This window comes from Heliangelus exortis, chromosome 3, assembly GCF_036169615.1.
Source record: "Heliangelus exortis chromosome 3, bHelExo1.hap1, whole genome shotgun sequence".
NCBI classification, from domain to species: Eukaryota; Metazoa; Chordata; class Aves; order Apodiformes; family Trochilidae; genus Heliangelus; species Heliangelus exortis.
In genome coordinates, this window is record NC_092424.1 from 55,098,761 (window position 1) to 55,118,817 (window position 20,057).

At 41.4% G+C, this 20,057-nt stretch overlaps 1 protein-coding gene across 6 annotated transcripts in view; it reads left to right on the forward strand.

Moving 5' to 3' along the window:
• The window catches only part of HIVEP2 (HIVEP zinc finger 2), a 139,476-nt gene that overhangs the window by 18,794 nt on the left and 100,625 nt on the right, over positions 1–20,057 (forward strand). For 5 of the 6 annotated variants that reach the window (XM_071740710.1, XM_071740709.1, XM_071740713.1 and 2 more), the window contains exon 2: positions 15,381–15,486. The gene's annotated coding sequence lies outside the window, so the exon portion shown is untranslated. Of the gene's footprint in view, positions 1–14,017; positions 14,129–15,380; positions 15,487–20,057 lie in introns of those variants that run through there. The other variant, XM_071740711.1, reaches the window with a different exon arrangement.

Below are 20,057 nucleotides of genomic sequence, written 5' to 3' on the forward strand. Positions count from 1 at the left end.
ATGTGCTATAGGGTTATTAAGCACTGTCTGTCAAAATTGTATTGTTAATAACAACAAATATGTAAAAATGAGTGCTGGTATTTATGGTCTCTTATGTACTATTCATGCACACGTACCTAGTGGCTGATTATGCATTAGTACAGACAACAGCCGAGATCTTATATAATGATGAACAGTTACATCTGTAAGCCTCTTCTGTATCTTGCACCATTGCTGATAATCTCAGCATGGAGAAGAGGAGATGAGCACACAGATGGAAAGATGTGTTTTCTCATGCAGAATGCTGTTCAGGTCATGGCCAAGAGAAGTCAAAAAGGCACTATAAGGAAGTGCTCTGTGTTGCTCTTGGTACGTCCTTGTTTTCCAAACAAATGAAGGATTTCTCTTGGGACTGTCAGGGCAAAATCCTTCAGGAGGAACTTAATTTTTATGAAAACTTAAATACCATTCTTCAGGAGATTTTTTTTCATTTATTATACTCAATTGATGTAGCCATGTGTTACTGTTACAGGAGCAGCAGCTTTAGGGATGGGGATCTACGTAGTGGCATATAAGGACAGCAAGATCTTGTAGGTGGAGAAAGACCTTCTCTTGAATCTGCAAATATAGAGTTCATAAAATGCTTTCTGTTTTTATAGACTCCAACACACTTTTGACTTTGTAGTTGGTGGCTAACAGGAATGCCCTATCTGCAAATCCACGATTTTCTTAATGCAGATGGATATTATGAATATATCATATCAAATTGTTGCAATTTTTGTGCACACTGTCAATAGTAGCATGGTCGCAATTTTCCCATGTGGTTGATCTGGAGGATTCTAGTGTCCTTTACCTTTTCCCCTTATTCTTTTGTGTGAGAAGTACTTGTGGTTTTGTCAAGAGCCCAGCTTTGTATGGCCAGGAGGGTAGGAGAGAACACCATGTGGCCCACGGGAGCTTTCACCCCGCATTTTGGCAGCCTGTGGGATGGGTGGAGCTGCAGGGGTTGTTGCAGCTGCCTGCTGCCTTTCCTTGTCTGGTGAGAGCCTGTGCCTGCAGCCCTTTGTAGGTCATGAAGGGAGGTGGGCTGAGGGCTGAGCCCACCTCACCGGGGCGTGAGCTGTGGCAGTGGGGTCACTGTCCTGAGCCAGGGCAGGTGTGGGGCTCAGTGCCTGGGAGGAGCAAGGGGTTTTCAGTGTCTGCTGTGGGAGTGTGGGCTGGCCTTGACTTCTGGTGGGGTTCCTCTTGAAATCGGTGTGATTTCAGAGAGCCAAGGAGGGTGAGTATGTGAAAGGAATGAATTGCTGCTGTAGCCCTGATGCACAGTCAGGGAAGGGATATCTGTGTGGGTACGGGTGGGTGGCAGGGGTAAACTCTGGCATCCCCAGGCCATTGAGTAGATCTTTAGAGGTTAATAGTCCAGGTCATAAGGCTCTGCAGAGAGGGATTTCTTGCCTTGCAAGTTGCTGCATGCAGTTGTTACATTTTCCTTGCTTTTGTTAAGAGCCAGTGTATATTGTCCCTTCAAGCCCTTAGGTGTCTTCAGGTTGTTGAGTTGTTTCTGTATTGCAGCAAAACTTGAAATAATTACTAACTCGGTTTCACCATTTTCACCTGTTAAAAAGGTGAAATTTAATTTACACTATTTTACTACATGAGGTGCTCAGCATGAAAACGACTGGGTGCAAATTAAGATGAAATAAGTAAAAGAAAAAAAAATACACTGTGTATTACATTTTTCATGTTTAGTGTTATATTTGTATTTCATTACCAGTCCATCTGCAAGAAGATTTCTCTTAGCAGATTTAAGCATTTTTTTTAGAAAAAATCCCAAAATGTACGGTTAGACTGATAAAACCAAAGTTCTAGTCTGAATAGATTAAGATGGGAGACTTTTATGAAAATCTTCTCATTATTACAGGCTTACTTTCCCTTAATTCTGTTTCTGATCTCCAGAGCTGTGCAGTGGCCGCCCTTTTCTGTGTTTTTTTGCTGAAACATGAACAATTTGTAGACTCCCCAAAGCTTTGTGAGTGTGTGAAATTAACTCCTAAGAAATACTGAACGTTGTAAAACACATAACCTGAGTAGATGTGTGGTTGCAGCTTCTTGTCACAAGAGTGGATTTTAGGGTGGACTTCACTGGAGAGCTTTTGCCTGGTTCCTGCAGTTGTGGTTGCTGCAGTCCTGCTGGCCCATGGCCTGTTCCAGGTGACGGTGCCACTGCTTTCAGAGAGGCAGATCACAAGTCGTGATGGTTTCCTCCTTTGAGGGGATAAGAAACAAAATCTTTTGTTCAGTCACCGGCAAGATTAGCTGAGGGCGTGGGTTGAATGTGCCATCAGTCTTATCAGATAGGGTGAGTTGTCGTGGTCTGTGTCTCTTTGGGAGCACCAATACAACACACTTCTGCATTGTTGAGGACTTGTTTCACCATCCAAAAATACATGAGCTGTCTGTCTTTACCTCAGCTGACCCTGGCTTTGACCTTTCCCAAACTTTGGAGATGTTTGTAGCGAGACTTCCCCTTGTGAACGGAATTTGTTTTTCTAAGTGCGACATGAAAGATTTGGTTTATCTGCGTGGAGCATGCTTGCTTGGCAAGCTGCTTTCCACACTGCAGCGCCTGTAGATTAAAATGCTTTCTGTTGTGGTTGTGCCAGTTCCGTCCTTCTGCAGCGAGTCAGCTTTGCTGGTGAACTACAGTAAGGTGCCTGCTTGCATTAGTGAGAAAGGAAATCTTTCATTTCCTCCGAAGTGCCATCCTTACAGATTCAAAGTGGTAATTACAGTTTTTATAACCATTTTAAAAAGATACTCTCAAAACTAAATAACTCCCTGCTTCCACGTGGATTTTTTTTTCTCACCTGTGAAACTGCTTTTAATCCCTGCATTTGTGCTGGGAATTTGAATTCTTTCCATCAAAACTAGAAATGACAGTGCCATATGCATGGAATATACCTTTTAGCTTGTGGTGGCATGTTTTAGTGTTGTGATGTGTGATCACACGAGTACAACAGTACATGGCTGACTTGACTTGCTTACTGTAATTGTCTACCTAAGGAAATACGGTCTAGTGATGAGCAGGCTAGGTTCAGTTCCTGGTTCTGCTACACAGTTCGTGAGTTTGGGGTAAGATTTACGATACCTTACACTGATTTTCATGTGAATTGTATTAATAAATCTGAGGTAGGCACACAAACGCTTTGTTGTGTAGTATTCTCATCATGTCAGTTGCACTTCCTTATCTTACAGAGATGTCCTGCAGACAGATGCTGTATTCTGCTATTGATTGTAGCAAGCCAATAGGAGTTTTATGCTAAAATCGACTGCAGAATTTGACTTTTTATATCTTGTTTTTTGTGTCTGTTTTTAAGTGACAGTTCTCAGAGTGATCAATAGTTACATCCTTGCTCACAGCATTTATGCTGTTAAAGATCATACATGTCATTGCAGAAGTCAGGCAACATGCTGCTTTGGAGTCCGGTTCTGTTTCCTTTAATTAGGAGTGAAAATAGCCCAACTAAGGTACAATCAGCAGCTAAGGCACTGGAGAAAGAAGGATGCATAGACATGGATACTGATGTTAGGAGATGTGGTTAGAAGAAAGTCTTAAACTAGCAAACAGGAGAAAAGCATGAAAAAATGAAATAATTAAAGTAGTTAAATTTATTCTCTCCGTGTTGCCAAGGATGCCTCTGGTGTACTCGGGAGGATTTCCTGCCTCTTTCCAGTACTTTCTGCTTGTCTTGTCCTCTGCCTGGCAACATCTGTTGCTTGGATGTCTCCTGGGTGCAGCTGCGCCCATCTTAGACAGTTTGTTGAGCACATTGCTAAGCAAATGAAGAAAATGTAAGGGCAGATGGAAAACGTAACATGCAGATCCAGTGAAAAAAGAAGCCCATTAACACCTTCCAGATGTATCTGGTGCTTGCTCAGAAAAACCCCTAAGTGAAACTTGAATTTTGGGCAGATTCCTAACTTGTAGTGAAATCACTGTGTCCTACACGTGCCCATGAAGTTAAGTATATGCTTATATACTTTGTGAATAGAAACGGCTTATTGAGCTGGAGCCAGTGTGGGGAATTTTGGGTCTCCTGCTGTTCTGCTTACAGTATTTTGCAGGAGAGTTTAAGGCTGTAGAATGACACCAACTGGATCCACAGAACAATCTGCTCCCGTTCCCGTGAACTCTAAATTATTTTTCTTCTCACATGCAAAGTTGTACCAAGAGCTGCATTTAAAAACCCATCTGTTGTCCATATTACATCAATAGGAAGAAAAACTTCAGACTTCTAAAATATTCTGGTTATGTCTCCCATCCTGCTGTCATCTTGTCTTTCAACTACAAGCCATTTCTCAGAGTTGCACTTCTAGACACTTAAATCATTTCTCTCCCACCAACAGATGAAACACCAAGTTGCATAAACTGCAAAAGTGGAAGCAGGATGCTTACAAACTGGTAGTGGAAAGAAATGACTGCTTTCAAAATAAGATGCTTTTCAATGGTGTAAAATAAATAAAGTGATATAATAGGGTTTTTATTATCAAGTGCGAGAATATTAAATTACTTTAAAAGTTGTTTCTTCATATTTTTAATTACACAGATAGTGTATTTGAAGACTCATCAACATCTATGTGTGTTTTAATGCAATTTGCAACACAAACATGTGATGTATAACAGAATACAGCAATTTTTTTTTTTCTTTTACATTTGCAACAGCTTTGGGGCTCTCCCCACCATTTTTAAAGCAGTAGCTTCTCATGGAGGGCTTCAGGATTTTTTTAATACATTGTGGTGTCCTCCCTGGAAAACTCCATGTGAGACACTTAGCTGGTAGGAGCTGTATGGCATCTTCTCAGTGAGATACAGTTCACAAACTGTTCATCTCACAGTGGTTGGATTGGTAGGCCATAGATCTCTCTTCATGAGAAATTCAGTGCTAACACATCTTTGTTCATTATCAGTTCTGTGTAAGGATTTGTGCTAAATATTACAGAAGTGTCTGTGTTGGGAGGTGATGGGTCCATCTTCATTTCCCAGTATGAAGAACACAAGAGCTTTCACCACGTGTGGCTAATTATCAGCTAAACATCTCATCTGACCTGGACTTCTGTTTCTAATACCTAAACTCTAGACTCCTATCCCAGTCTCTCTTCATTGATTTAGTATTTCCAAGGATTCAGTTGAAGGGTACTTCAACTCTTGAAGCCACCCCCTAGGGAACAGAAGGTCCCTGATGTAAGAGTGTTTGGCAAAACCATTTTCTTAACATGTTGGTGTGTGGCCCAAGAGGATCCCACAAATGTCTGTCTACAGATTTCCAGGCTTTAGGATTTAGGTAATGGAGGTGATTGACACTGAGGAAAGTTCTGATGTGGAAAACTTCTCCCCATATAAAAAAAGGTTTCGAGGACAATATTTGGGCAGGGATAATCCCACAGAGAGTGATTGACAGATTTCAGACTTACGTGAAGGAACAAATAGCTTCTGAATTAAAATTGTTGTGTTAAAGGGCAGCACTAGTTTATTCTGTTAGTACCCTGCATAAGAATAGATGAGTCTTGGACAAGCAGTTTGCAAGACCCCCATTGGATTGTTGCATTTGGGAGGGAAGGTATTGGGATAAATCATCAGTGGAAATAGTGGATAAAAAAGGACATAAGGTAGACCTCTATAATAAATATAACCATGGAGTTCTGGTATGGTAGTATGTTGTCTAAAATACTAACATGTTAAAAATACTAACATGTTACTTTCCAAGAAGCCTAGAGCTGTCACAGATCTTTCTGCTACCTAATTTCTGTCCTGAACAATTGTGGGTAGTGAGTTGTAAAGCAATGAGCGTTTTCACCACGGTGATGTATATTTCCACAAAATAATCTCTAAGTGTTACTTACTCATTTTTTCACCTGAGTGTAAATGCTCTAAAGTTTGGAAGTATGCTCAAGTTGCTGCTTTTAAACATCATGAGTACCCGGTGTAGGCTTGGTAGGTAACCAGCAGATGTCTGCAGTAGTAGATTTATGCAACAGTAATATAAGACTGTTTGGGAGAACCTGCTGTGGAAGGATGTGGAAGCAGGTGAGGGCCAGGGGGACGACTGGGCTCTCAGTCTGCAGCAGCTGCATGCTGGGCAGCAAAGCTCATCTCCAGAGCCAGCTCTAGCAGGCACATCACCCAGTTGTTGCTTGTATACCTCTTGACTTACAGCACCGACACTTGAATTGTGGTCAAAGATGGAAGAGGGGTGGGACACAAGAAAATGCCTCCAATTTTTCAGTGTGTAGCAGAAGTAATGAGCCCCAGCTTACCCCATGTGCCTGTCCAAAACCATGCCGCAGGCAAGCTGTGGAGCAGTGTGCTGCAGTGCTCAGACTTGCTGCTTTTCCCACGTTCAATTAGCCATCTAGGTGCACCTGTAGTTGTGAACTTCAGCTCTCAGCTCCATTTTGCATCTCTGTACGTCTATTTTATCTGCAGGTTCTGCACTGTCTTATGAGTCAACATGGAATTTTTTTCCCTTAATGGGGATACTGATCATCTCTTGTCTCTTTCAGCATGTTGGAATTAGCAACTGAGTAATTCTGAGATTTCTACATCTTTGGTAAATGTCTTTGGAGAAATTATTAGGGGCAGACAGGCAGACATGGGCATGAAATTACACACAGTGTGTGCAGTTTTTAATAATGTAGGAAACAAGGGATCTTTGAGGGAAGGCAGAATTGATTCCTTTGACAATACTTTTCTGGTAGAAAGCTGTGTGAAAATGGTAAAATGTTGGAATTGTGTTACATAAGTAATTTTTTTATTACAGTGACTATTATTTTCCCTGTGGTAACATCTAAAGGCTTCTATGAAGATGTAGACTTCCCTGTCTTTACATCTCCAGACACACTGAATTTACAATATAAGTACCTAATGGATGAAGATGAAGAGAGGAAACAAATGTTATCACAGGGACCAAAGACTGTGAGGTGCCCTTCCTGGTCAGATATGAAATCTCTGGCAGCTAAGAGCTCAGTCTGTTTCTCAAGCCCTATGAGGTGGTAGAACTCCCAGCATCATACTTTGCTTAGCAGCACAGGGGTCAGTCTTGTGGTACCATGTGAGCTTTAAACTCCGTGTTAAACCTTCAGCAAGCCTTTTTTCAGTGAAGTTTTTGACATATCTAAAGTCTGTTACACGAATCTTTGTGTTGTGATTCAGACCTAAATTTATTTTATTCTGAAACTTAAAGGTCCCATCTGACATAAAGTACATTCATTTTTTGGAAGATTTATGGAATAATGTCACTTGCTGCTATTTAAAAAAAATGTTACTGCCTTGCAAGAGTGAATTTCTTGTTTCTTTGTCTAGTAACATATTCAGAACACTTGAAAGGAAGTTTTGGAATTAGGAGATTTCTATCCTGGGGGAGTAGTATCCTGTGCTTTCATTAGGTCATGTCAGGCCATTGTTTTGCTTTTCTTATCATGAAGATCTTGTGTCTTTATTCATGCTTAGCTGTGGACTTGAGTTTCCTGCAAGAGAGTGAAATATTTAAGAATTATTACTACAAAATCATATGTCCTCTGCTTGTAACTATGTTTGTTTAGTTGAAAGCAATTCTTATCTGTAGTTATGTATAGTAATAGGTGGTGTAGACACATAGCAGCAGTAAGTAGTATCTTAGGTCTGTGGTTCTCACTACAGCTGAAAAGAAATACGAGTGTGCTCTATAAGTATGAGAAAACATAGGCTGAGAGATTAAAGGTCACCCATCAAATGGGTAGTAAAATGGGGGTCTCTTGTTCCCTGCTGATTTTCACCCCTGACTGCCAGCTGATGTTCTCAGTGGCTTTTTCTCTGCCAGTAGATTATATGGTGGCAGGGTCTGGGAAAGGGCATATTTAATTTATCGTTCTAAATGCAGCCACTGGGGAGGATGGCTAGGTGCGCAGTGTGGTTTATCAGAAGAAGTGATCATTAAAGTAAGTCATCAGTAAAGCAGAGTGATTAATGTGGTGCCAGAGAAGGGCATGGGGTGTATTGTACTTCCTCTTAAAATATGTGACCTGCTACGCAAGGTCACGCAGCCTAAATACCATCGTGGTGAAAGGAGTCAGAGAAGGAAGAAGGGCACTGCCAACCTAAATTGAGAGCTGGTATTGCTGTGCAACTGTGTTGTGTGATGGGGGAACACCTCCCTAATGACTGGCTAATGGGACAGACAAACCTCTGGTAAAACTGGCTTGGTTCTGCTGTGACAGAACTAAGACATTAGTTTAAGTGATGTGACAATAGTGTCCCGGTCATGCCCTGGGATACATGAATCTGCTTTGCACGTAAGCAGAATTTCTGGCTCTTGGCAGTGAAATGCCTTTCTCTAGGACTGAATTTATTGGTAAGTAGAAGGAGGCATGAGAAGGTGGAGCTTGTTAAGTCTCATGTGTGTGGGACTTTTGCTTTGAAATGTGTTAATCCATTTCCATTTCCTCCAAGTTGTTTCCTCCAAGTTTTCCTCAGGGAAACACTTAATATATATTCCCTATGCATTTTACCATTGATTCTTCAGTTGTTACTATCTGCTTGAAAATTATGGCCATAGTTTCTCTCTACTTTATTCTCTGTCAGCCACTGCCACCCTTCTTGCAGGCTGCACTGTGACACATAGGTTGCACGCCATGTAAGGAAGGTGGCAGAAGTTTTGGTAGATACTGGGAGCAAAGCAGAGGTCACCCGGGTGACCCCATGAAACAGATGATAGGTGGGCAGCAGCTGGCAGATCTGGCAGCCCACCAGTTTAGCACAGAAACTGCCTCCCACACAGACATCATTTTTCTGACTAAGGACTGAAGTGCTCTCATACAAACAAAACCAAATACATTCCACCTCGGATATTGCAGCCTTTCCAGAGGACAGCTCTGACTGAGAAAAGCTGCAGAAAAAACTGGCAGAGCTTATACTGAGGCTCTCCATGCAAGTAGCAGCACCAGAAAGCGACGACACACATAAACGCACAGATCCTGAAACTCACACTTATGCCTCATCCATCACATACAACCCTTCTACAGTGTGAGATGAAATGTCCAGCACCAACTTTAAGCCTCCCTCAACAGACATGCTGTTCGTTACCTTCTGTCTCAGTTCACAGCTGTAATCTCATCCTGGAGAATAAGATTTTACCTTTCACTTGCCCTTCTGGAGACAGCTTGACAGAGCAACATGGTAGCAGAAACTTATCCTGCTTAATGTCATCTAATTAAATTCATTTTTGAGTATAGTACTAAGCCAATTTAATTCCGTCTTTCAGGGCCTGCAGAGACAGTTGTGACTCTCAGATGGGTTTCTGTCTCTGATTAGTGATAAATCTCTGCTTTTTTAGACTCTCCATCTTTTTTTCTGTGTCTCTCACCTATACTTGTGATGTTAGGAAACAGGGTGTTTTTTCTCATCGTTTCATAGCCTCAGCGTCGACTGTCACATTTGACAACATACTTGGTTTAGTAACTTTTGTTCTTTGAAATAAGTTTCATTACTGCTGGAATGGAAATAGAAATTATTGTGAAATATTCTGATTCTGGAGGTTATTTTTCAAAAGTGTTGATCTTTGGAGGGATGAATATTTGAATGACCTTCTAAATGATCTCATATACCAGCTTCTGGATGATCAACCACGTTGCAATCCAAGTGCAACAGCCTCCAGTAATGTTTACTGTCTGTCACTCTCAATATATTTTGTGATCACTAACATTCATGAAAAGGAGGGGCAGAATTAGAAAAAAATAAAAAATCAGAAAAAGAGAGGTCAGAGCAAGCCACAGTGTGGAAAAGAACAATACCTTTGATTTAGTAGGTATTAGTGGTGGAATATATCATGCAAGAGCCAATCTGATGAGTATTTTTTGTTTTTAAGCGCCCTCTTTGCAGGTTAGCAAAATAAAAAAAAATATTGTGCGCTTGGGGATTTTCATGCATTATTTTCCCTATAGCTCTGGCATATCCTTTGTGCAGCTTTGTGCCAGGGAGTGCCTCTGATCTGCTGTTCCTACATCCCCTGATGCTGTGGGACATAGGTCGGTGTGCATCACCATGGAACCTCCTGCTGCAGTTTACATCATGTTTGCAGTTGCATTTTCTTTCTCGTATTTTCTTCCTGCTTCCCCTCCCAGTTGTTGATGTGGCTTATTCACATTTGGACATTACAAGCACGTAACTGGATTGCTGTTATTAGTGACATAATTCCCAATTACTGAGGAACTGCTGCTCTTGTTCCTTCCAAAGAATAGGTGGAGTGTGGGGGGAGACACAGATTGACAAGAAGGTTGTATTGTGGTTGTGCCCTGTGCTTGCTCTGGATGGAGAAAGAGCTCTTCAGTCTGTGTGGATGGTAGCCTGACCCAGTTTACAGGCAGTTGATCCATCTGTCTTTCCATCCATCCATCCATCCATCCATCCATCCATCCATCCATTGTTTTGTGTTGCATAATAAAGTATGTAAGTGCTATCATGTCTGTAAGGTAACTTCTGATGTCAGAGAGAAATAATACAAGCTTTCTCAACCTCTACAGAAATAATGCTGAAGTTCTGAAATAAAAAGGCAGATGCCAGGGAAATATGACTGGAGACTGTATTTTTTTTCTTAATTCTATAAATTTATAGAGAGGAAAGGAAAGTTTTTTTTCAGATAATTAATTACACTTTTTCATTAATTAAAAAAAATATTTTTCTGAAAGGCTATTCACAGGTATATCTTTTTGAAATTAGAAGCTATTTTTTTAAAAATTCAAAATAAAAATATATCTCTAAGGAGTTTTTTAGGCTTAGCATTTCGACCTGATTTTAATAAAAAAATTCAGTGCCTGTAGCTAATAAATCTAACCATTTAACTTAGATATTTTGTCCATTTTTTAAAGTCCTTGTTCATTTTTTCAAATGAGCAAACAGTATTTATTCAAGGTCGAGAAAGAATTGCCAAACCCCTGCTAAGTCCCAGAGCACAGCAGTGGTTTTATAGGTATTTTATAGGTACTTTAAAAATATCTGCCTCCTCATCTCTGTTGGTGTACCTTAATATGAATATTTATAATGCAAAAAATGTGTATTTGCTTCTTCATTGCTGTACTTTGTTGTAAGAAAGGTGTTCTTTGGGGTAAGAGTAGTTTATCTGTAGTTTAGTATGCATAAATGCAGTTTCAGGATTGTCTTAAGACTGATAGACAGTTTTATGAAGTGATGGCACACTTTTGTGCAAGTAAGTTGGCAGCAGAAACAGAAAACTGTTTTGCTTTAACAAAAGCAAAAACAGCTTTTGTTAATTTTTCTAATTGTGCTTAATGTTTACATTTCCTTAAAAAATGAAGTGAAAAATGAAGGTCTTGGTTGATGGCACTGGAGATTACCCCTTCCAAGCCATAGGAAATCAACAGTTTGGACAAAAACTGGGTGCATTTTCTTACAATTCTCTTCTTCTGTAGAGACTATATTGATTTATATGTTTAGTTCCCAATTTTTCTACCACCAAGATTTTAAGTGTTCAGTCCTCAGTGTATTTCTGTCAACACTAGCAATTTCCATAATTGCCAGAACCATGTACTTAAATATATGTCCTATATGATTTTTATTTTTGGATTTCACACAGTCTTCCATGCTTTGGCTTCATCTAGAAGAACTTTGCCTCTGCTCTTAAGAGGCTCTTCCAGGACTTGCAAATTCTGAGTGTATTTTCAGGACTTTAGTGTTTCCTCACTGAAGGAAAGGCACTGGCAAGTCTTTGCCAGAAAGCTCCTTGTGAAAGATTTCAAAGTTGTTTTACGAGTAGTTCATTTGACTCTTAGCAGCTACTTCTTAGTCCCTTCTGCTCTGCTAGAAGTGGTTTGTTTTGAGCAGTTTTGGCTTTCCCCCACATGGTGTCTGAGATTCCTCCATCTCAGCTGTGGGCAGAGAGGCAGCAAGTACTGAAAATGGGGCATGACTTGTGGCCTTGAAAATGTGGACCATGGCTTTGACCTGGCCAAAGAAGAGGATAAAGACTCAGTGAAGGAATTTGAGTACAATCAAATGTAGAATTACACTGATTTCCTACAGGACTCTGAACAGCAGGAAAGCCAGTGGTAGCTGATGGTGGCTGCAGGTCTGAACGGATTCATTATGGATGAAAGACTGCATTTCACTTGTTTCCATGTGTTGTTATAGATTTCTGTTCAAGATGTAGCTGCTTTGTGGTCATTCTTTTCGATTCATGTGTGATTCAGGAATTTTGTTTTATATGTCCATTTTCCAAGATCAGAGCTAAAAGGCAGCAACAAAAAAAGGAAAGAAAAATGTTTAAATACGTTATTAATCTGAGAAGTTCTGTTAGTTTTCTAAAAGGGAAATGAAGTGATGCAAGGTAAATTATTAGTTGTAACCATTAGGGACAGATGATTAAATGACTCCAAATAAGTCTGCAATCAGAAGAAGGCTGAGTTGCAGGTCTTAGTCTCTTTTCCTGTTGAAGACAGGTGGCCATTTTTAGCAGCATTATTTTGTGACAAGGATGCTTCAAGTGAGTTTTGAGCCTTTGAGGAGTTGAGAAATAATTGCTTTTGTCAGTAACAAAGTTACTAGGAAGCAAAATGTAAGCAGTTCAATAAAATGGGTATATCTCAGACTCGCAAAATATCTGGGTTAGAGAAACTCCTTAATAACATCAAGCCCGGATGTGAATAGTGGAATATGTATGTTCCCAAAAATTCTAGGTGTAGTTTGTAAGTCAAAACTGCCCACTGAATCCGGACAATGCTTCCTTAGTCTCTTGTGCCTATCTGTATCTGGGAATGCAGGCACTTGGTCAGCTCTTGGCATTTCTGAAAACAAGGGACTGGTGAGCTCTCTGCATGAAGTTTCTGGCAGAAGTCCCCAGGCAGGCAGGTGAGTGGTTTTCACACATCAGTGCTGTTTGTTAGGTCAAAACTGCTGCCAGTTTTGCAGTGTTTCAGCTGCGCTGCCAGTGCCCGCAGCCAGCTGCTTGTGCTGGTGCTGGGTCCCTGGCCCGCTTGGCGTTGCCACCCGGCCCACCCACCCGTGCTCGGCCCTGCCCATGTCTGCCATTACTAACTGGTAGAATCATAGAATTGTCAGGGTTGGAAGGGACCTTAAAGATCATCCAGGTCCAACCCCCTCCCAAGGGCACCTCCCACTAGATCAGGTTGCTCAGAGCATCACCCATCCTGGTCTTCAAAACTTCCAGGGATGAGGCTTCCATTACCTCTCTGGGCAGCCTGTTCCAGTGTCTCACCACCCTCGTGGTGAAGAACTTCTTCCTAACATCTAATCTGAATCTCCCCTCTTTTAGTTTGAATCCATTCCCCCTAATCCTACCACTACCCAGCATCCTAAAGAGTCCCTCACCAGCTTCCTTGTAGGCCCTTAGCACCCCTTGACATTCGATGGGTCTCCAGGAGCTTCCCAGTGAGCAGCCCGCTGCTTGAGCAGTCATGGAGGGCTGGGTGGGGATGGGATGGGGACACTGTGGGGGGCACAGGGTGAGTGACTGAAATGGCTCAGTCACCTTGGTGTGCTCCCATGTGCCAGCACGTTGCACTGGGGAGTGTAGGAACCCCCCCAGCCCCACATAGAGCTGGGGAAGCTGCCTGTCTGCTGGGGCTCTTCTTGATGGAGGGGCGCGGTGCCGATACCCCAGCGATGGGGCCTGTCTGACCTCTGTGCCTTCTGCCAGCCATGGCTGCCTCAGAGTGCTGTGGGCAGCCACTGCCCTGACAGCTCCCTCACTCCTGACGGAGCCTATGCTGTGGCTCAGCAACTCACCCCAGTGTCAGGAGTTTTAGGATGTGTATACTGAAATATATTTGTTCACTACCCTGTGCTGATTATGTTTGCTAACTTGTATATATATGCTCTTTCAGAGCAGGCAAATGTTAGATATTACATAATGGCATTGTGCCTATGGGAACTGTACCCTTAACCAATAACATTTGTTTGTTTGTTTGTTTTGGACCATGGAGTATGTTCTGTGTAACTTAAATCTTTACTTGGTTTATGCTTGTTGTTGAGGTCCAGAGTGTAGGACTTGCTAAGGTGGAGACATCCATGGTATTAGTGAACTGCGTGATGTTGTGGTGGCCAGTGAAGTGTAAGAAAAGCAAGAGCCAAGCCACTTTGGAGGTATGAAGAGTCAAAGAAACATAAGAGTAATTTAGAGAATGTAAACTGTGGCTAAAATCTGAAAATATAGTTTCTTGAAAATTCTTTGTTGGTTACCAGACTTCCCTCCTGAATACCTCTTACTCTTAGATGAGATGCAGCTTGGCAGAGCAAAAGCAAGATCAGCTTCTCTTTGGAGAGGCTTGATTTGAAAAGATATGACCTGAAGTTTATATGTGATGTAACTTCTTATCACTGTGGGTGTGTCTATATGTGTCATCTGGATATATTTCTGGGTATCCTGTAAGTTGTTGAAATAACATTTGAAAATGTTATTGACATTTTCAAAATAAAAAACAATCCAATTAATCTACAATTTGTATCAATAGGTGTGTTTTATACTTTTATCCCTACCCTCATGCATTGGAGGGTGAGTCAAACAATTAACAACAATTTCTTAATTCTTATTTCAAATACTTATTTAGGGGAATCCATGGTCCAAGTGAGTTTTCTGTATTTAACACTGTAGACTTTTATGGTGCCCCAACCTACCTTTATTTCAATCAATTGTTATTTTACTCTTGGTTTTAGTAAGAAAAACTTTTTCAGCTCTTAAATTGGAAAGTTTGTTAGTTTGCTACCATGTGTCTTGTCACTGAAGACAACAGTGCTAGTTCAACCTCATTTTCTATATCTGCACTGGTTACCTACAATATATATGAAAATATTTAAAACCAGACTCACCTATCATGAAACGATCGAATAATTGTAAATAATTTGATTATAGTGACCAACAGGAAATTAATACTTTCTGAAGACCACTTGATCTCAAGAAAGTAGTTCATGAGGAAGATCCTATCTTATGTCTTCTTTTAAACCAGCAGTTTTCAATGTTGAAAAAAGAGAAAGGTATAGCCAAACTGGCAATGCACAGGTGAAAGAAATTATGTGCTTGTCAAAGACCTGACAAATGGGAAATCTGAAATTCTGTATCTGTCTGCCAGACAGTTACAGCAATTAGCATTGAAAACTAGTTTTCGTTGCTTTGATAGCATGCCTGAAATCTGGTCTGGAGCAGTGGTCCAAAACAGTTTGGCTTCAGCAGGACACTTTTGCTTGCCATTGGAAAAAACAAAATGTTTTAAGACGAGAAAGAGCACAGACTCTGTTAAAGTAGAAGAGGAGTATGTAAAAACAGAAAAATATATTAGCAGAGCTTGGTGCAAACTTCTGAATGTGATGAACTTACTATCTGGATTTGTTGTGCTTTCAGGTGGGACCCTCTTCTGAGATGTGATCTACAGCAAGCTACTTTGAATTGTACAATGACAATGTTATCACTGCCACATCTCTGGGAACCAGTTATTCATAAGTATACGGTATGTGAACGTCTGCATCTTACATTAACCATTGCTTGTTGGAACATTGTGGTAACAATAACACGAAGGTGCTAAAAGTCATTGAAGTTAAATGTTAAGCCACATGTTCAATCAATTACACCCAGACTTTCCAGCAGATGTTTATCTGCTAGGCCTGTTCTGTGTGCAGACCAGGGAGCGGTTGTGACTTGAAAGTGTATTTATTTACAGATATTGGTAGAAACATTCTACCAATGTTTCCTTTGGATAAAGTTATACTGGTGCAGTCGTGATATGTAGATCTACAGAGTGTTACTCTTTTTCTCAAGTAGGAGGGGGTGGTAGCAGTAGCATGAAGAGTTCTGTACTTCAACTGTATTAGTGCACTTCAAGCACTAATTTTTGCCTTTCGGAAGGATCTTTCCTTGCTTTTCTCTGTCATTCAATTTTCAATTTCTGGTCAGTCTAAATTAGATAAATTTCACACACCAGTGAATCCTTAAAGAAGTGTAAATTAACTCCATTTTACCAAACCCAGCTGGATGGTGGCAGTTACTCCCTTGATGTGTGGCTTTCCATCACTCACCGTCTTTGACTGAGATTTTAATAGAAATTGAATCCATACATTAAGCCTTTTTTCATCTTGCTATATAAGGCATCAGAGACTGAAACCCATGTCTAGCTAAAGGAGGGTATTTAAATTATAGCCTACAAGACCAAAAACATAAGGTCATTGATAGCTGTCGTGTTTCTCTTTTCTACTGTTCTGGCTTGAAACTGTTAATGCACACTCAGGTCCTGTAAAACCATGACCAAACTGTTTTTATGAGAGTGGTTACATCATTGTTTTATGTTCTGAAGCAGTTTGTAGCATACCACATAATTGTTAGCATGGAGCATCTTCATCTGATTTATGGCCCTGATGCAACTCCTGCTGAAGCTGGTTGAAAAATGTTTCTCCATGCTGGTGGGAGCTGAATGGCCACTTCACTTAACAGCTGAGACTTTTGTTTAGCTTATATTCCTTGCATGGAATTTGTTTTGATGATCAGCCACTTTAAGTATGAAAGATAAAAACATAAAACAAAATTAGATGGAAATGGATTGCCAAAATAACCTAGAAGAGACTCAACTGATGAAAAAGTTTGTCTAGCTTCAAAACATACAAACTGATGAGGAGAAATGACCATTTGCTCCAAAAGGATGTACCTGGATTTAATGCAGTATATTTTTATATATAATTTTGAAGACAATGTTTGCCAGAAATGTAGGTTATTTGCTGCTTTGTGAGTGCTGTGAGAGAGGGAAAGCAAGACATAAGGGAGTGGGGGGAGAGAGAGGTCATACTTTACCGATCAGGTTAGAGTGTTTTTGGAGAGCAGTTCACAGCTTGACTGACTTATGTGCTGAATGGTGAAGAGGTTTCTAAATCTGGTTTGACTCTGGGTCAGTTCAAAGAGAAGCTCCAACAAAGCGACAGAGCACTGATCTTGCTTGTGGTGGCAGGTCTTCTAGAACACCTGTATAGCCACGTTTCTTAATCCCTGCTGACCCTTTGCAGGCTTTTTCTATTAATTTGCTCAGTTGTCTCCTTCTAGATCTGTATCTAAGCACCTTTTCAGGATGGATACAACAATATTAGTCTCCACTGCTCTTGTTTCTTCTGAGCTGGTTAATTTTTAAATGTTTAGAATTGTCTGTTGATACATAATTTTGTAAATAAGTCGTGTGGTGTGTATGGGAGCCTTGGTAATGGAAGGCTGATTTGTGGAAGATGAGTTTTGCATTCTGCAGGAGCAGAGGTCTGGAAAGGACCCAGGAGGCCAGCTGGTCTGCTTTCCTGCTGTCGCAGGTGTCTCGTCATGGAAAGCATGACTGCGTCTCGGTTGACATTTTCACTTTTTTTTTTTTGGTGAAATGCAGTGTTTTGCTGGTGGAGGGGACCTCTATGGGAGGCGAGGGCAGGTGGCAGGTAGAGGAAGTTTTTGGAGTGGTGACTGCTTGCAGATCTCCGTGTTCCCTGAGCACAAAGAGGAAGCAGCTGTCTCACCGCCTTGCTTTTAATGAGCTGTAGAGCAAGGGATGTCGTGTTTCCTCTCTTGTGAGGCTTCTTCTGATACACAATAATAACCCAAATCAAAATGAAATTTCCTTTGACTGGTGAATGCAGCAGAAGCAAGTGAAGGGTTTCATGCTTGTTTTTCCTTTTGGGCATTATTTTCATTTTCCTCTTTTGCTGGTTCTCACATAGCGTTGCAAACATTTCAGGAAAGTAATCTGCAGGAGCACAGCTCATGAAAGATCAGCCTGCAGGAGGATGAGGCTCTTCTTGGTAAGGAAAAACTTTTGAGACAGTCACAACTGAAGAGATTACACACTTCCACAGGAAATTAAATATATTTGATTGTAATATAGTGAAAGAATGACACAATGGAAAGTACATATATAATGCATTTGTGATTAGTAAGTGGTAGAAAAGTGAAAACTTGAGATCCAAAGCTGTATGTAACTGTATCTAGATATAGATACAAAATTCACAATAGTTTTGAAAATATTTGGCCTTCTGCTTTCCTTTGCTCAGTCTCGATGTTGTTACCTCAATGTGGAAATTCATTACAATCTTATAAAACTATATCAACTTTTTGGGCATGTTAGATTATAAAGTCTTTAAAACAAGTTTCAGAGGAGTCCTATAGAGTCCAGTTAGATCGTGTTCTTCAGCTCAAGGTGCATATGTGACACCAGGCTGGGAATGAGAGGCAAGAGCTTCCTTCTTTGGTTTCTTCTTCCATGTGGATGTGCAGTATGGACAGAGGGGGAAGCTTTGTCTTCCCTGCCTGCCCATGCCTCTTGTCAAGGTGCAAGTCTGGTGTTTGATGGTGGATGGAGGTCCCAATCCCATCCCACCCAGAGCAGAGGATGGGGACTGTTCAGCTTACACATGTGCTGAAGAGATCTGATAGTGCCAAGGTCCTTGCTGCTCACCCAAGGCACAGGCAGGGGATGTGTCCCCTCTTCCTTTCAACCTCAGGGTCAGCGTAGGCACTGTGGTGAGCCAGGCTCTCCGCTGGCCAGGTGCTTCATGGCAAAATGTAGGTTTTCTTTCAAAGGGGCCAGTAATAACTTAAAATATTTTAATATTTTTTTCCTTTAAGATCTGGTTACCTGCAATTGGAAAGAGTAAGTAGGACTCTGGCAGATTTAACTTTATTAGCCATCATAAATCCTTTCCCTTTTGACTCTAATCAGTCCCCGGGGTCCTTTTAATGCTCTTGACATTGCACTGGCCTTTCATCACAACACAATATACATTTTCCTGTAACTAGAAAACTGATGGTGAGAACCTTATGTAAACCTGAGGTAATGGAGGCAGTGGTGGGAATGTGCGGCTGTCAGATGCTTGGCTGCTGCTGAAAAGAGGAGAGGGAACGTGTTCTGCCAGCACAGCTCTTCCCTTGGCAGAGGGAAGGAGGGGAGACCTGAAGGTGCTGCTTTGGGTTCTAGTGTGCACCCAGCAGCACCCAGAAACAGGAGACCAGTCCCGTTGCTCTGACCCAGACACACAGACAGGCAGGCAGAGAGGCAGCGGTGCTTCATCTTCTGCTGGCAAGCTGGGGGATGCCAGGGGCCAACCCTTGGCTCAGAAAGCCCTTCTGTGAGCAGTCCCCAGCCCACATCCCCAGGGCAGAGAGCTGCTTGCCAGTGGCCACCCAGCTGGTCCGGCCACTGGAGCTGCTGGCCAGGAGGAGGTTGCCTGTGGCGCAGCGACCAGTCAAACCTGCTGGGACAGAAGGGCTGGGTGAATGGATCTTTTCTGTGCTGGGGACAAGGCTAAAAGGAAGGAGTGTTACCAGGTGGTCGAGGCGCAGGCACGGAAGCAACAAATGCCTTCTTCATAAATTAGCTACCTGGGTTATTGCCTTTCTGTCCAGCCTGCACACAAAATCCCGTGGAAGGCAAGAGGGGAATTCCCTGGTTGGTAGTCTGTCTGTCTCTCTGCTGTCCAGGAATTCATGAGACCGAGAAGGCATCCCAAGAATCTGCCCCTGTGTGCAGAGAAGCTAAATTCCCTCTTGTTTTTCTGTGTACACAAGTCAGCAAGTTTCTTCAGCAAATGCTTTAATTTTAAGTTTAATACTATGCAAATATTTAACTTTGGACAAAAAAGCCTCCATCTGGCTTCAGACCAGGGACGGGCTTCCAGCTGTTCCTGCAGGTACACATCCAATGTTCGTGTACACAAACAGTTGTTTGTTTATTTGCTTATTTGCTTACTATGCTAATCTTTTTATAATGAACTTGGATATTTGTGTACTTAGTTTTTCTTTTGAACATAATAATCTAGGCACTAGCAACATGTCTACAGCCATTTTCAGAAGCTTTGGCAAAAGATGAGATCTGCTGAATATATAACACTGTAGGCTGAATCTCTAGATGACAGAGTTGTACTTAATAGTTTTTTTCTGTAACTGAATTTTCTGAAGCCCTGTTTGCTCCTGAAAGCCCACCAGCCTAGGTTGCAAAAAAAGGTGTGGAAAGACTGGGCACCTTCTGCAGGACCTTTATGCTGTAATTTGGTTGTCCAGACAAGT